Raw genomic sequence first — 17,659 nt, 5'->3', positions numbered from 1 at the left:
AACAACTGAGCCATACTAGTGTTTCTCATCCTCCTGGAAAGACAGCCACTCTGGTGTCCTCCCGGCAGAAGGCCGTGCGCTCAGCACCAGTCAGGGTGGAATGTGGGAACTCTGACAGAGAACCCAAGGAATCATGCAGCTGTGCCGGCCACAGGCTGCAGGGAGTGTCTGAGCCTCTTGCTGGCAGCAAGCGACAGGACAACTTCTGTGTGTGCTGTGAGCAGCTGGATGATTCCTCTGCCGAGTGGCAGAGCTGCAAGAAGTTGAAAGGCTAAGGAGCATCAGGGAAGCTGAAAAGGAGATAGACTGGTGGAGCCAGGCTTTGCCTTCTTTGAAACAGAAATGGGAGCACCCAACATAAAGTACGCAGGATCAGGGAGCTGCTGTATCCTGCCCCTGCCAGACCAGAGGCAGTAGTCTGGATGAGGGGAGTAAATGAAAGCAAGTTTGTGGATGTGGCAACAGACAAACTCCTTCTTTGCCCACCTCACCACCCCAGGTGCCACTGAAAAACAGATATGAGGCTCTGCTTGAGAAAGATCAGCCAAACAAAGGTGTGGACATTGGGCAGCCTGAACCAGAGGTATGTCCACAGTTGGAAAGACCTACCACCCACATTACAACAGCATCCACAAGGAAGAAAAGAAGGGTTACAGTTGTAGGTGACTCCCTTCTGAAGGGAACAGAGGGTCTGATGTGCTGGGCAAACCCAGAGAAGTCTACTGTCTCCCTGGAGTCCAGGTTAAGGATGCCGCTAGAAAACTTTCTAGTTTCGTACAGGCCTCAGACTATTACCTGCTATTGATCTGCCATGTAGGTGGAGAATAAGCTGAGACTTGCAGTCTAAGATCAGTCAAAAGAGACTTCAGAGCACTGGGATGGGTGGTGAGGGATTCTGGGGCACAGGTTATCTTTCCTTCTCCCAGTTGCAGGCAATGATACTGAAATGAACAAACACAGTCTGTCCATGCATGGCTTTGTAGCTGGTGTCACTGCAACAATTTTGTCTTTTCTGACAACGGGATGGCCTATACAGCACCAGGCTTGCTGACACCTCATGGGAAACACCTTTCTCAAAGGGGGAAGAGGGTCTTTGCACCAGAGATTGCTGGGCTGATTGACAGGGCTTTAAACTAGGTTTGAAGGGGAAAGGGGATACAAGTGGATATGCTAGTGTGGCCCCTGGTTGTAGTAGTCCAGGATTTGTGCTGCAGTCTGCTAGCATTTTTGAGACTCAGAAGTCCTACCACCCCTCAAGAATGAAAACTAAGTGCTCAACTCCCTCTCTGAAATCCTTAAAACACCAATGCAAGCAGTGTGGGGAATAAGCAGAAGGATTTGCAGATCTTTGTTAAGTTGCAGGGCTATGATATCATTGCAACTCCTGAGTCATGGTGGGACAGCTCCCATGATGGCATGTTGTCATGGATGGCTATGTACTCTTTAGGAATGATAGACCCAACAAGGCAAGGTGGTGGAGTTGCTCTTTATATGTGAGAGCAACAGGAATGCATTGAGCTCTACCCAGGGGGAGAGGAAGAACATGTTGAAAGCTTGTGGGTAAAAATTAAGGGACACACAAATACAGGCAAAACTGTTGTGGGTGTTTACTATAGACCACCAAGCGAAGAAGATGATGTTGATGTGGCCTTCTACAGTCTGCTGGAAGTAGCCTCTTGCTCACATTGCTCATAGGTGACTTCAGTCACCCTGATGTTTTTGGAAAGCCCACAGAGCCAGGCATATTCAGTCCAGAAGGCTCTTGCAGTGCATTGATGATAACTTCCTGATGTAGGTGGTGGAAGAGCCAACAAGGAGAGGTGTAACACTGGACCTTTTATTAATGAACAAAGAATGTCTGGTTGGGGCTGTTAGGGTCAGGACAGTTTTGGTAACAGTGATCATGACATGATAGAATTTAGTATTTTACTAAAGGCAATAAGTAGGATTACAACCCTGGACTTGCAGAGGGCTAATTTTGTACTCTTCAAGACCTACTTGCAGGAATCTCGTGCGCTAACACTCTAGAAAGTAGGGGGACCCAGCAGAGTTGGCTAATATTCAAACATCATTTCCTCCAAGCTCAAGATAGGTGCATTCCTTTGAGTAAAAAATTGAGTAGAAGAGGAAGGAGACCCACATGGATGAGCAAGGAGCTCCTGAAAATGTCACATGTAAGAAAGAAGTTCAGAGTTTGTGGAAGAAGGGACTTGTCACTTGGGAGAACTACAGGAATATTGTCAGGGTATGCAGGAAGGCAACAAGGAAGGCCAAAGCCCTTTTAGAACTACATCTGGCTAAGAAATAAAAGAGAACGAGAAGGACTTCTTCAAATACATCAGTGCTAAAAGGAAGAATAGGGAAAATACGGGCCCACTGCTGAATGAGATGGGAGCCCAGGTGTAGAAATGGCAGAGTTATTGAGAACCTTCTTTGCTTCAGTCTTTACTCTTAAGACCACCCTCATGAATCCCACACCCTGGATGTAAGAGAGAAGGCCTGGAGGAAGGAAGACTCTGCAGTGGTTAATGAGGATTAGGTTAGAGATCTGTTGGGTAAACTGACTATACACACAAATCCATGGGCCTTGATGGGATGTGCACCCAAGAGTGTTGAGAGAGCTGTCTGATGTTGCTCTACCACTCACTGTAATTTTTGAAAGATCATGGCAAACAGGAGAGGTGCCTGAGGACTGGAGGAAAGCCAGTGTCACTCCAGTCTTCAAAAATGGCAAGAAAGATGATCCATAAAACCACAGACCAGTCAGCCTCACCTCCACCCCTAGAAGAATCTGAAGGGTAGGTGTCAAGAAGGAGGGGCTGGTCTCTTTTCAGTCATGCCATATGATAGGACAAGGGGCAATAGAAGCAAACTGGAACACAGGAAGTTCCACGTCAACATGAGGAAAAACTTCTTTACTGTAAGGGTTACAGAGCACTCCTTCTCTAGAGACTTTCAAGACCCATCCAGATGCATTTCTGTGTGACCTGACTTAGGTGGTCATGCTCTGGCAGGGGGCTTGGATTCAATGATGTCCAGAGGTCCCTTCCAACCTCTATGATTCCATAAAATGTTGAGAACAAACTGCAATATATTTCAGAGTAACTTTTAATTATCTGTTCTGTAAGAAAGGAATAATTGTCTTGTTATTTATTTTCATATAAATGGTTTTTGTATAATTTCTCTTGTTCTTCAGCAGTCTTGCCTCATAAGGGGAATGTATATTTCCTTTTAAAAATTAGCATGTTTATAATTGCCGAATTCACAGTGGTCAGAAAACATCAAAACATTTTTTCATCAGAACATATTTCATTCCTTAATTAAGGCTTCAGATAGACTTTTCATACTAATGTTTTATAAATCAGTCATTAGGAATGGGTGCCAAACAGGCATTTTCTTGGTCAAGGGGAAATGCAAAAGGCCAATCTCCTATTTTTTCTAAAACAGAGCATCCTGTTTGTATCTTGTTGCCTATTTGACAGAAAAAAGTTATATTTTTATTGTCAAAAAAGTTCACATGCGGCTCCTACATACCTAATAGGATACACTTTTCCAAATCATATGTATTTACATTGTCCTTGTTTTGAAGCACATCAATTAAGAGTGCATTTTTAAATATGAAGAACATCCTACACATATTGTTTGCACAAAGTAAATTATGTTGAGGCAAATAGAAGTAGTATAATACAATGCACTTCACAGGAAGAGCCAGTGAGCATTTCTCAGGTGAACTGCATTGAAAAATGTCATTTCAGATTGATGAGAAATGTGCAAATGATGTCAAGCATAAGAAACACCATATACACTAGATGTCGAAAATTTCAAAGTGAATGTAGTATTTCAGTGTGTTATCTTAAAATAAAGCTTTTATAGTTTCAATTAATGCAGTTTTAAATGAAATTTCAGGTCAAAGAAAACAGCACATTCACTACTTGCAGAAGTCAGCTTGTAGGTAAAGTCAAAAGTTGATATTTTCATAAAACTTACTTCATTAAAACCTGAATATTTCCAAGATAAACTTGCAAGGCCACACCTACATAAAATTTCTTAGAATTTTCTTGCTTAAAAACCTAAATCTTTTCTAAGGTTTACTGAAGGAAAACGTAGGCACTCTGCTCAAGTAAATGGGGAACCTAGCTACACAAGGCATTGAGGAGGCTGTCTTAATTACTTCTTTGCATCAATCTTCACTGGCAAGTGCTCCAGCCAAATCATGAAGGCCACAGCAGGTAAAAGCAGAGACTGGGAGAATTAAGTACACCCCACTGTAAAAGAACAGGTTTGTGACCACCTAAAGAACATGAAGGTGCACAAATCTATGATACCTGATGAGATCCCTCCACTGATCCTGAGCAAGCTGGTGAATGCAGTTGCTAAGCCTCTGTCCGTCATATTTGAGAGGTCATGGCAGTTTGGTGAGGTTCCTGCAGATTGGAAAAAAGGGAACATAGATGGTATTTTAAAAAGGAGGGAAAGGAAGACCCAGGGGACTAGAGGCCAGTCAGTCTCACCTCTGTGCCCAGCAAGATCATGGAGCAGATCCTCCTGGAAAGTCTGCTAAGGCACATGGAAAAGAAGGAGGTGATTGGTGACAGCCAACATGGCTTCACTAAGGGCAGAAAGCATGCCTGACCAGTTTGGAGGCCTTCTATGACAAGGCTATCAAAATAGTGGATAATGGCAGAGCAACTGACATCATCTACCTGGATTTGTACAAGGTGTTTGACACTCTCCCACATGACATCCTGGTCTCCAAACTAACAAGGCATGGATTTGACAGATGGACCACTCAGTGGACAAGTAATTGGCTGGATGACCACACCCAGAGAGTTGTGGACAATGGTTCAGTGTCCAAGTGGAGGCAGATGATGAGTGGTGTTCCTCAGGGGTCAGTATTGGGACCAGTGCTGCTTAACATCTTTGTTGGAGACATGGACAGAGGGATTGTGTGTATCCTCAGCAAGTTTGCTGATGCTACCAAGCTGTGTGGTGTGGTTGACACCCTAGAGGGAAAGGATGCCATCCAGAGGGACCTTGACAGGCTGAAGAAAGGTGGGCCAATGCCAACGTCATGAAGTTCAATGAGGCCTAGTGCAAGGTCCTGCACCTGGGATGGCACAACCCCAGGCACGAATACAGGCTGGGGGAAGAATGGGTGGAGAGCAGCCCTGAGGAGAAGGACTTGGGGGTGGTAGTAGATGAGAAGCTTGACATGAGCCGCCAGTGTGCACTCACAGTCCAGGGTGTTGGAGACGATTCTGCCACTCTACTCTTCTCTTGTGAGACAGCACCTGGAATAATGGGTGGAGCCCTCATTACAGGAAAGACATGAACCTGTTGGAGATGGTCCAGAGAAGCACCACAAAGATGATCAAAGGGCTGGAGCAGCTCTGTTATAAAGGCAGACTGAGAGAGTTGGAGCTATTCAGCCTGGAGAAGAGGAGGCTCTGGGGAGACCTTATAGCAGCCTTCCAGTACCTAAAGCAGGCCTACAGGAAAGCTGGGGAGAAACTTTTCACCAGAGAGTGTAGTGATAGGACAAGAGGCAATGGTTTTTAACTGAAAGAGGTTAGATAGAGGTTAGATTTAGGTTAGATATTAGGAAGAAATTCTTCACCATGAGGGTAGTAAGGCACTGGAACAGGTTGCCTAGGGAAGTTGTGGATGTCCCCTCCTGGAGGTGTTCAAGGCCACTTGGATAATGCCTTGTGCAGCCTGGTCTAGTGTGAAGTGTTCCTGTTTATAGCAGGGAGGTTGGAACCTGATGATCTTCAAGTTCGCTTTCAACCTTAACCATTGTATGATTCTATTCCATGATTTATCTAAATGTTAGCATACATTATTAATGCACCTTGGAAAGGTACTTATACTTGTTGAAAAGTCACTCTAATTTTGGTGATTCATACATGCATTAAATTTAGAGCATATGAAATAATTTTAAACTTTATCTAATAAATATTATTCTCAAGTCTACACCTGACCAAGCACAATTAATTTCTTGCATCTCAACATTTGGGAAGAGAGCTTTTTTATACTGTGAAATCAAAACTGTATCAATAGAATATCAGAATCATGAGGAGATAGTGCAGACAATAGCAAATTAAAACACAAAGATTTTAAGCTCACTAAATTCCCTTTTTCATGAAATAAACAACACCTGTTTTCTACCAAAATTTTGAATACCAGATTGTGGAACCAGGAAGCTTCCCTAATCAGACTGGGATGGGGCGAAACTCTTCTGCCAAAACAGATAAGAGAAAACACTTTCTTCAGTTTATGTAACTAACTGCATGAAACTACTGATAGCCTGAATGAGACACTAAAATAGTCTAAAAACACCTAGACTTTTTAATGTCCTTATGAAAATAGATTGAACAACTTGACATCAAGTGAGTTTAGCCATTTCATATAAACTATGATATTACATAAAAAGGTTGGACCAGATGATCCTTGAGGTCCCTTCCAACCTGGAATTCTTTGATTCTATTACATCTACCAGCTGTAGAAAGACATGACCAGAAACAATTCTTTTCTTTCCATTTGTGCGATAATGCATTCATTTAATGTCTAAAACATACTTGAACTTTAGAAAATTGATTACATACCCAACACATTTATGAAAGTTCTACTGGTTAATAAAAATACTTCTAAAATATCATATTTGTTCACCTTAATTGAATTCCAGCTCTATTCAAAAGCAATTTGATATCAACTGTAAAGAAAAGAACAAATAATGTGTAAGTTAGAATAACACCATTGACTTTTTTTACATATTAAGTTGCAAACTGCTGAAACAAACATGTTTAGGCACATTGTAGGCTTTTTGTTAGCCTTACATATAAATGTCAATGCTAAATTCATTAATTTGCTAGTAAAAATGTTTTGGTTGTTACCAAGCAACAACAACCAAATGTTTTTTAAAAAACTAAATTTACTAAATAGAACAAAAAAATAACCTACCAAAAAAACATTTATATCAACTTTGCCTGCTTGTTGATGGAAATTGATCTACCTGAGGGGGGAAAAAAAAACAAAACCAAAACCAAACAAACACAAAAAAACAACAACAAAGAAACACCAAAAAACAAAACAAAACAAAATCAAAACAAAACCAGAAAAATAACCCCCAAAAAACTCCCCACACACAGAACAAACAAAGAAAGAAACCTTGGACTACCTCAAAGTCTTGTGAGATTAGCTTTTTCTTCCTGCAAAGGAAGATACTAATTTTCAGGGAAGCCAGGACCACACAGATTTGTTGGTCTGTAAATGCAAGAAAATGATGCTGAATCTCCTGTCTCAGGCTGGTCTAAAATAGGGCTGTTATTTAGTAGGTCTTCTGGTAACTGACTTTTTGTAGATGAATCATAACATAATGCTGGAAATTTGGCGATTACATCAATGACTCTGCACTACGCGTTTTACATGATCAGCATACTAAAAGAGAAGAGTATAAGTAGGAAAGAATGCTGTTGCAGTTGCAGAAACTCTCTTCATCTCATTATATCCTCTGTATGCACAGTCTGATTTGCTTAGAAGATAGATGTAAAACCAGCAGCATCCTACAATCCACATGTTGCTTGCTATTACTGCTTGATTTCCCTTGAAATGCTAAAATAACAACTAAATATCCAGAGATTTGCAGCTGAAAAAAAACTCTAGAAAAAATATTCAGAGGCAGATTCAGATTTGTAGCAGTGCTCCTAAGATATCTAAAAGTTTAAAGCCAAAGTTTTAACTGTGTGAAAAAATGCAAGTGAAGTACCTAAGCAAAATTGGCCTGATTTTCAGAGGCTCTCAGCAGTTTAAGTTCCCATTTAGTCCACCCCCAAGATTATACAAAACAGCCTGTTTGTATAATCTACAGTCTTGAAAGAAAAGTCTCCTGTGATCTCTCAGAAAATAATCTCTGCAGATAAATGTGAGTAAAACAAAAGACATTACCTTTCCTTCTTGAAAGTGCCATAAGCCAAATACTTTTTCCAAACACATTGATATAAGCATTTTATTCTAAGAGGATTAAACTATTAACATCACTTTTAATGTTCTTTTTTCCTTAAAGTGTATTTATATTTGGTGGTGTTCATCCAAGTTGTTCCAAATTGCTTTCTGAAAAGATGAGGAATACTTGATAAAAATAGGAATAGCAAATACTACACATAAAAGACAATGTGTGGGAACAGAGAAAAGCAGTCCAATTTTTTTCAAAGTGGAATATTCTTTTCCTTCTAGCTATAGAGAGAAATGTCCTGCTTCAATATGCTTCGCCTAAAGAAGACCCAGAGCTTCTAGATGTGCAATAATCTGCCTGAAACACAAACTATAGAAGTACATATATATATGAAAACATGCACATATGTAAACACACATAATACATACGTGTACTGTATATTAGTATATAACCCACTGGATGTAGTTTATGTTTTACTCTTTAGAAAATTTTTATTTTCACTCATTTAAGAAACAGAAGTCTCAGTCTTTGCAGTTCCAGTTCCCTGGCAAACTCTGAAATGCAAAACTTTGTTTCCCCTTGATATCATTAAAAGACCTGTCATTAATCAAAGGACTATAGAATTACGACAATATTTCCTGTTTACACAGACCCTAGATATATTTTCTCCACCTTCTAATGTTCTCCCTTTGGACCCTTTCTTTTAAAGGGGAACTGCAAATTGGAAATGGAAGTATGAAATGTCTCACTAAGGGAAGACCATGCAAGAGATGGCGCCTGGGAGGGAGAGGGATTACATTTTGTCTCCTCACCTGGCATTGTATGAGTCTGCCAGGCTCAGGGAGTGGCAGTGGAGCTATGGTGCAGACAAGTGCTCACAGTGCCAGAGCTGTTGCATGGTTGCCAGAGATTATGGGCTAACATGCCTGTAAAACTTCTTTCAATAGAATGCCTAGGGCTATGTGTTTACCTCTGTCTTGTGATGTGAAATGGAGGTTAAAGATGGAGTGTGTTGGCTAGTCATCTGGCTAGAAACCAGGCCAACCCGCAACTTGCCACCACCACCACCTTAACTGGTTCCCTTCTCACAGGAGGGCCAACACTCAAACTGGAGCTGTTTCCCAAGATCTAATCTTCATTTTACCAGCTGATAAGACTAAAAGAGAGGTGTTAAGTGACTTATTTAACAGCTCTCAAACTTTAACACAAAGAGTCATGAATATTCAACTATTGATTAGTACCTTCCCTACAGCAGATATATAAAGAGAAATTCAGTTCAGAATAGACTTTATGTTAGAGTTCCCCACTGGTCTGCAGGAGACAGATGTCAGCCTCTGGGTCACACAGGCAGGGGAGGAACTTGAACCCAATTGGAGCAGGTCTCAGTACTGCTGTCCTTCATAAAGGAAAGTGTAAGAGCAAAAGGGAATTTGTTTTTGAGGGGAAAAGCCAGTGGAGAGTAAACCCTTGTTTCCCTCTGTGCTGCTCTCATGAGTGCAAGCACTACCACCCAGTGCTTCCTCTCTGCCGGCTCTGCTCTCAGTCCTTGGAGTAGAATAGGTGTAACCAATTTCATATTAATACCATAGAGCACCGCAGAGTGTCACAGTCTTATTCACATTTTATGAACACTTAACAAGAGCAGATAGACAGTCTGGATGCTAGGTTAATGTTCAGAACCACCTTGAGCCTGAGATATACTGTGCCAGGCCAAAACAACACCCAGTTCACACCATCTACAGCTGTGAAATACAGATTGGATTAATACAGCTAGTATGTGTTTATTCATGTAGTCACTTCAGAAGGAAACAGTTCTAATGGCATGAATCCTGAGTACTAGATAAGATGAATAAGATTTCCCCAATGACTACTTTCAATCTTTGTTTACAACATAAAAAAATATCTGCGTCTCAATTATTTATATACTCATTATTTATTCATTCACCTAGTTGTATCTCAGTAAACTAGCACGTGGTTTGGCTGCTCAGTTTTCCCCTAAGGACTCTGGCAAAACACTCCTGCAAAAAGGAAAGCTGGGGAGTATTTTAATTTGAAAACAAAAAGAAAACAGACATATCTTTTCAAATCTCTTTCATTATGGCTTTAACTGGTGATGGACATGTTTCAGACAGTCTGGTTCAAGCTTGGTTAAGATAGCAGCTTATTGTGCCCCAGAAAGCAGCTTCCAGAAAACCTCTTTATCTCTGGAATACACTGAGAAGGTGTATTTGATTACACGTTCCAAAAACAGAGAAGAAAGAACACACCCACACCCATATACACACCTCTGTCACTGTTATTTGAGGATATTGTTTTTCTCAGAAAGTATAACTCACAACTCTGTGGGGAAAGAAGGATTTGGGCAAAATTTGATTAGGCTCCAGTAAAGAAAAGTTTTCATAACATATTCAAAATATTTCTATAAACATGGGCCAGTCATCATGATTAAAACATCTCACATCTGTAGTCTTAACTACACCACCTTGTAAACCATTTATAGCTAGAGTTGAGCATGAATGCACCAAAGCTCAGCCACCACAGTGACTACCTATTAATGTAAACTAAGAGGGGGAAAACAGACAACTCCTAAATCTTCAAATTAAGAGTCAGAAGCTGGTAGCTGGAGAAAACCAACTCTTAGTGTAATAAATCAAGCGGGGAGCATCTGTGGGTCAGCAACATACTTTCCTTAAAGGAGAGAGATGATAAGAGGCAAGAAAATCTAAATGAACTGAGGTAGCATAGCAAAAAAAAAAAAAAAAAAAAAAAAAAAAAAAGGTGAAAGAATGAGATTAGGTGTGGGACTGAGTTGCACTTAACCACTCTGGTAATCCATATTTTAAACACAGTTAGTATACTCTGAGAAAAATTGTGTGTCATGATTCCTTGTCTCTGTCCTGCCTGTCTTGCCAATAATGTCATGGTTTGGGCTCAACACACCCACACACTCTGGATGAGGAGGACAAAGCTCCTCCTCTCAAAGGTTGAGACAAAGAACAAGGAGGGTTCTTCACTGATTAAGGTCCTGGGCAAAACAGACAAAACTTGGGGAAAAAATAATAATTTAATTTCACACTAGTCAAACACACACAGGACACAGACAACACAAAGAGCAGGGCTTCCATATGTTACCCTACCCCTCCCTTCTTCCTGGCCCCAAATCACTTTGTTCCCGGTTTCTCTCCCTCCTTCCCCCCAGCAGCACAGGGGGACAGGGGATGGGGTTTAGAGTCAGATCACAGGCTGGTGGTTCCTGCTGCTCCTTCCTCCTCAGGCAGAAGGATTCCTTACGGTCTTTCCCTGCTTCCCCATGGGGTCCCACCCATGGGAGTAAGTCCTCCAGGAACCTCTCCTTCATGGTCCTTCCCATGAGGTCCGGAGCTGCTCCAGCCTGGGCTTTCCACAGAGTCATGGGCTGCTTTGAGAACAGCCACCTCCCCTGGCATTGGGGTCTTCCAAAGCTGCATAATCAGAGTCCACTGGCAGCATCTGGCCACAACATCCAAGTCCACTGGCCAAATTTACCCCTCCTGGTGCCTTCAGGGAATGTTCCACCACGTTCCTCCGTGAGTGCAGGGGGACAGCTGCCATCTCGCCATAGGTTGCAGGGAAACTTCTGATAGGGCACCTTCTTTCCCTTGTTCCTCACCAGCCACCAAAACCACTCTGCCTCTCCAGCACAGCTCTTCTTTTTTCCTTAAGTGCTAGCCCTGCTCAGGTCTCATTTAGGTTCTTTTGTATGTTAATTGCTGAGGAGCATCTGTTGTCCCTCTAATGGCTCCTGGGCTGGTTTTGGAGTAGGGTGAGTTTCTCAGCTTCTTACTGGACCCACTCCTGCGACCTTTCCCCTGCTACCAAAAACCCCACAAAACCAAACAAGACCACTGTAGTTCACTAAGACTACATTATCTGGATATTTAGAAGCTCTGAAATGCTAGAAAACTGCATCAGTTGCTGTAGCTTGTAATAAATTTTATCTATTAAAGAGGATATAAAAATCCTGATAAAAAAGGCTATAAATTTGGTTTAGAAATGGAAGCCTTTACGATACTGAAATACAGAGCAAGAGAGCATCCTGTTCGATAAAACAATATTACTATGATTCTGTAAAGTATGGCTAAAAAAAAAATACTGGACTTTTGTTCAAGTAATCAGCTTCACAAGGGGAGACAATAAATATTGTGAGAAGACACAAAGAGAGGATTGTTTTTATTTATAGCAAGACAAATTAATCCATTTCCATTTACTGTGACCACTGTCATTTTTCTTTCTGTTCCTGGTCCCATGGATTATGTATAAAGTTCTTTGAGATCACATGAGGTAGGGTAAGACATCAAGTCCAAAGTACTACAACACTATAACACTGCACTGAGAATGAAATTCACCTCAACTATCCTTTAAATAAAAATCATAGAATCATAGAAAGGTTTGGGTTAGAAAGGAACTTTAAAGATTGTCTAGTCCAACCTTCCTGCAGTGAGCAGCAGCATCTTCACCTAGATAAGGTTGCTCAGAGCCCTACCTTGTATACTTTCACAGATGTGACATCCAAAATTTCTCTGGGCAACATGTGCCACTGTCTCACCACCTTCACAATAAAAACTGTCTTCTGTATATTCAATCTAAACCTCCCCTACTTCAATCTGAAACTGCTGCCCCTTGTCCTGTCACTACATGCCTTGGTAAAAAGTCTCCATCTTCCTCATAAGCCCGCTTTACATAATGAGAGGCTGCTATAAGGTCTCCCTGGAGCCTTCTCTTCTCCATGCTCAACAACCCCAAATCTCTGAGCCTTTCTTCACAGGAGAAGTGCTCCAGCCCTCTGACAATTTTTGATCATTTTTGTGGCCCTCCTCTGGACCTGCTCCAGCAGGTCCATGTCTTTCCTGTACTGAGGATTCTAGAGATGGACACAGTACTCCAGGTGAAGTTTCACAGAAGGGGAGAATCATAGAATAGAATCATTGAATGGTTTGGCTTGGAAGGGACCTTCAAGATCATCTAGTTCCAAAGCCCTGTCACGGCAGAGACAACTCCCACTAAACCAGCTTGCTCAAAGACCCATCTAACCTGGCTATGAATGCTTGCAGAGAGGGGACATCTGCAACCTCCCTGAGCACTGACATTCTTACCGTAAGAAGGTTTTGCCTCGGCTTTATGTCAAGGGCTGAAATGTACTTGATTGTATATTTATCATAACAAAAGGACTATTCTTAAAGAATCCAATTATTTTCAGGTCTTGTAATAAACAAAAATCTTTTTAATGACTCTGTAATTAATGTACTGTAATTCCAGAATCCAAAAGACCTAGAGATTTAAATAAACAGAAACACTTCGCTGTATTTACTTTCAGGCATATCCTTTTCAGGCATATCCTGCAATTACTTTCTTAGTAATCCTCATTAGATAGGCAATTTACCTAAAACAAACATAACTAAACATATTTGTAATAATGCATGTGGTAATGTCTCTCACTGAAACAGTTCTATATAACCTAAATTTTCTCATGTCAAAAAATGCACAAGAAATTAATTAAGGTACTTCAAGATTCTACTCACACACCTCAAAATGTCACTTCATAAGTGTCAAATATAAGCCATCACAAAATTAATTCCTAGAGAGACAGACACAGTTTTGCCATAAGCTGACTTCTATAAGAACCTTTGTCTGTCCCAGTAATATCAATGATGTCAGTGACACTTGGATCACTCAGTATGCAGAACAATTTCAAAACTGGAATAACTGGCTTCTGGAAAAAAACAAAAAATCTTGTTTCTCCCACTCTACCTATGTTTTTGTGCTTCCACTACATTTAGGCCTTCAAAGCAAACTGTCATGCTGTTGCCCACAGTCACAATTGCTACTCTGGAGTGGAACTGAACAAGCCACCATAAAGCACAAGAACTCTAAATCACAAACTTTTAATATCTTGAGGATTCGTGTCCCTTGCAGGCTCTGTAATCAGACCAGCAATACCAGCAGGACTGGAAAAGAAGGAAATACCTCACTACCGGATCTCATAACAGAATCATAGAATCATAGAATGCTAGGTTGGAAGGGACTCTGGGATCACCTAGGCATAGGACAAAAGTTGACTTCCTTAGTTGCCAGTGTGGCCCATTTTAAATAAAAAGAACAATTGTAATTAAAATAGTGATGCTTTCATGTTTTCACTAAGATATGTAAGTTCTAATGCAACCTGGAAAACACAGAGGAGGTCACCAACATGCCAGGTACTGATGGCTTGCAAATAGCCCAGTTATGGTAAATATCTAAAGAGAAGTCTCAGACTGGACACTTCAGTAGGACTGAAGAAAGCTTGATTAAAACCTGACTTTTTCAGACCACACTAGACCACACTTGCATGTTCATCTGCTGTAAACTCTAGTATCCCCCCATTCCCAGCTTATTATGCTTAATATTTCAGTGGGCTTCACCAGAGATTTATTATAAATTTTATTATCTTAGGCTACATGAAGAGGCACTGGGCTGAGAGGGCCTTTTTAGACATGGTTTTCCAATGAAGCATTAACTGCCCATTGTAGCACTAAGTCCCTCATGGTGTAACAGATACCTTTGTAATTTAATTCATGTGAGTTTCATGGATATTTATGTATATTGGTTAAAACAATCCAGCTACAGTAATACTGCTCTCTGTGTCCTAGTCAACAAGTAAGAAATGCTGCCCTCAATACATGCTTATCTCATATTTACTAATGCACAATAATAAAATACTAATTCTCAGCTGGGAACATTATATTGTACTTGCTTAGTAGGCTATCGAGAGCATACCTGTTTGTCAAAAACAAAGCAGAAAATAACACTTGTTATAGGAAGAGAATTATTGATTTCTTATGCCATCTGGTGGAAAAATTATTAATTGCAAGACCGTCTCAATATTTTATGCTGTTCTGAGTAAGCAGAAATGTCAGGAACATGGTTCAAGCCAGTTTTGCTTCCTACATGAAGAAGCAGGCAGCAGCCTGTAAAGTAGTAACCCAGTTTGCTAACACCTTACCATTAAGTCGACCTAAACTGAGTGGCTTAACTTTCTGTATGCCTTGTGGGTTGTGTGGTCCCCATCAGAAAGTCTTTATTTATTTTCCTTGCTGTAGAATATTTTTAGATCTTCCTTCATGTTCAGAAAGATAAAAAGCTTCTTCTAAAATTCACTGCATGACAGAAGTATTTATTCTCACCTGGACTGCTGGTTAGAAATTTTTTTTTTTTCAGTTCTTTTTTGAAAATCACCAACTAATTGTTCTAAAAATAAATACTTACTGATTGTTTAATTAACTTATTAAAATGGAAATCAAAATACCAAAGCAATGAAAATAATTAAAATAAAAAAGAAAACAGTACCAAAATGATAAAATATTATATTTAACGTTTCCCATTATCCAATATAATGGCAATTAGGTATAATTGGAAAGTGAGCAAGCAAAAAATAGTCTGAAACCAGCTTTTCTCACAGAAACATAAACAGAACTATGTTACATCACACAGTCCTCAGAAAACCAGAGAGTACTATTTTGCAAGGGATTCAGGTCATCTTTGTGTTCCAAGTCCACTTGCAATTCATCAGAATTTGAAACACAAGCTCCTGTCCTCCAGCCATATGATACTCCATCTGTAGGAAACCTTAACACTTATCTAAATCCTATCTTTAATCTATAGACACTTGCCAAACTATGTTTACAGAAGAACATAGATGATAAGCTCTAGGAGACCTCAGAGAGAGTGCAGTGGAATAACAGTTATGTTTGAAGATTTAACAATGCAGCTCTTTTTAGCAATAATGTAAATCAATAAAGCTAATATCTGTATTCTACCTAGAAACTATATGTGTGAGGGTTCGAATTATTTCCTTTTATTTGCAGTTATTCTTTGATAATGCTTCAATGTATTAATAGTGTCAAACGAAATGACAGTGGAGCTTAGCACCCCTTACTCATTGTAAAATGAATTAGAATTGCCTGGGTGCAGCCTAACCCAGCAAACAATTCAGGGACTGTTTCATCCCATTTTCTCCTCCCCAACTCTCACCTCAGGAGTAACATGCCATTTTGTCATATTTCTGCTTCTTTCTAGAATGGATGTTGCTTTCTTATGCTGCTACACTATGTAGTTAAATTGGTCAAGAGTTCTCCAAGGACAGCGTCAAGACCAACAAATTGAGAGATTACTTAAATAAAAGCCACTTGACATGGCAAGTTTCTATGCTACCATATTGTTGCACCTGACCGCCTTATAATTGTATAATTTAGATTCCTCTAACTTATTATGCCCTTCCTGCTTCACTTTTGCTGCAATACCCTTATACCTGTAAAGTGTACTGAACCTGTCAGGGGAACGCCAGTGCTTGCGGAGGAATGCGGTTCATCATTTGGATATGTCAAGATCTCATTACATGTGGGTCAATCACAACTCAAAACAATACTGAAACATCTACTGTTTGTGGAATAACTATGTCTTCACACCGCTCTTTGCTACAGCTCTGAGCCATGGAATTAGTAGCATACTTTCCTTGCATGTCCTTCTTGGCCACTTTTCTTAACACACTACTGTGGAGTCGACTCAGACAACAAATAAAATACAGCCCCTGCCCTGGTTTACAGCATGCAGTACAGTAGGCAACTGTATGCAGGCTTAAGTTCCTGCGTGGCTGCCCTCACCACCTTTCTTGTTTGCTCTTGTTTCCAGAGGCTTTGCAACCTCAGTAACAAGGTTGCAAATAGCATGGTGTTGAATTACAATCTCGCTGTACAGGCCTAGTCCATGTCATGCTGATGTGAGAGCTGCCATGCAGCAGTTTTACTCCAACACCAATATTTTGCTTCTTAATGTGAGACACAGCTTATATAGTGTTCCTCATAATGTAAGCCTATGGAAAGATTTGCTCTAGTATCATTGACGTCATTACCAAAACCAGTCTTTTTGTAGGTGGTTATTGTTGACCTTTTTTAATAGAAGCAGAACTGAAGTCACATTTCCGTTACATGCAAATTAGTGAGACCTAAATGCTGACAAAGTACAAATTATTATGCTCTCTTCCATTCAGAATATGTAATGTACATCTTTTGTAATAAGAATTCAAGTGAGTGCCTGTTCCCATTTCTTTATTTTGCTGCTACTGTTTATCTGCTGCCAATAGCATTGTTTTCTGGTCAAAATCTTCCACTCAGTATTGAATTATAGCAGTATAAACTGCTGTCAAAATGTTATCCCTTATGTCTCTTCAAGTGACTTTCTTGCCTTGCTTCAGACCTGGTCCCCAAATCTGTACATAGTGAGCATCCCTATGAGACTGCTTCTACTTCGACATCACTTCCAGACCCCAGATCTGTCACTGTGGTCTTGGACAGCTTATAGATCGGCAAGTTGAGTCAAAGGAAATTTTACCTTGTTTTTGAGACTTCAAAGTTCTGCTGAATCTTGTTTTCCAGGTGTTTTTGAAGGACAAAGCACTGAGTTTCCTGCCTCCAGGTTTGGGGTTTCAGATTTTTTTATTTTATATATTATATGTGAGATCTGGCGATGACATAGCTCCTGCAACCTACTAGAAATTAAATGTAAGTACCCTTGTCATAGAGAAGTCAATAAAGATTTCCGAGGTCAGCCCAATTCACAGGACGATTTGGTAGCTATGTTAATGGACACATATTCAAGGAACTGAAGTACATAATCAACAGTAATAACAATTCTGTA

The sequence above is a fragment of the Apus apus genome, chromosome Z, assembly GCF_020740795.1.
Source record: "Apus apus isolate bApuApu2 chromosome Z, bApuApu2.pri.cur, whole genome shotgun sequence".
In the NCBI taxonomy this organism is placed as follows: Eukaryota; Metazoa; Chordata; class Aves; order Apodiformes; family Apodidae; genus Apus; species Apus apus.
Note: the sequence above shows the minus strand (reverse complement) of the source record.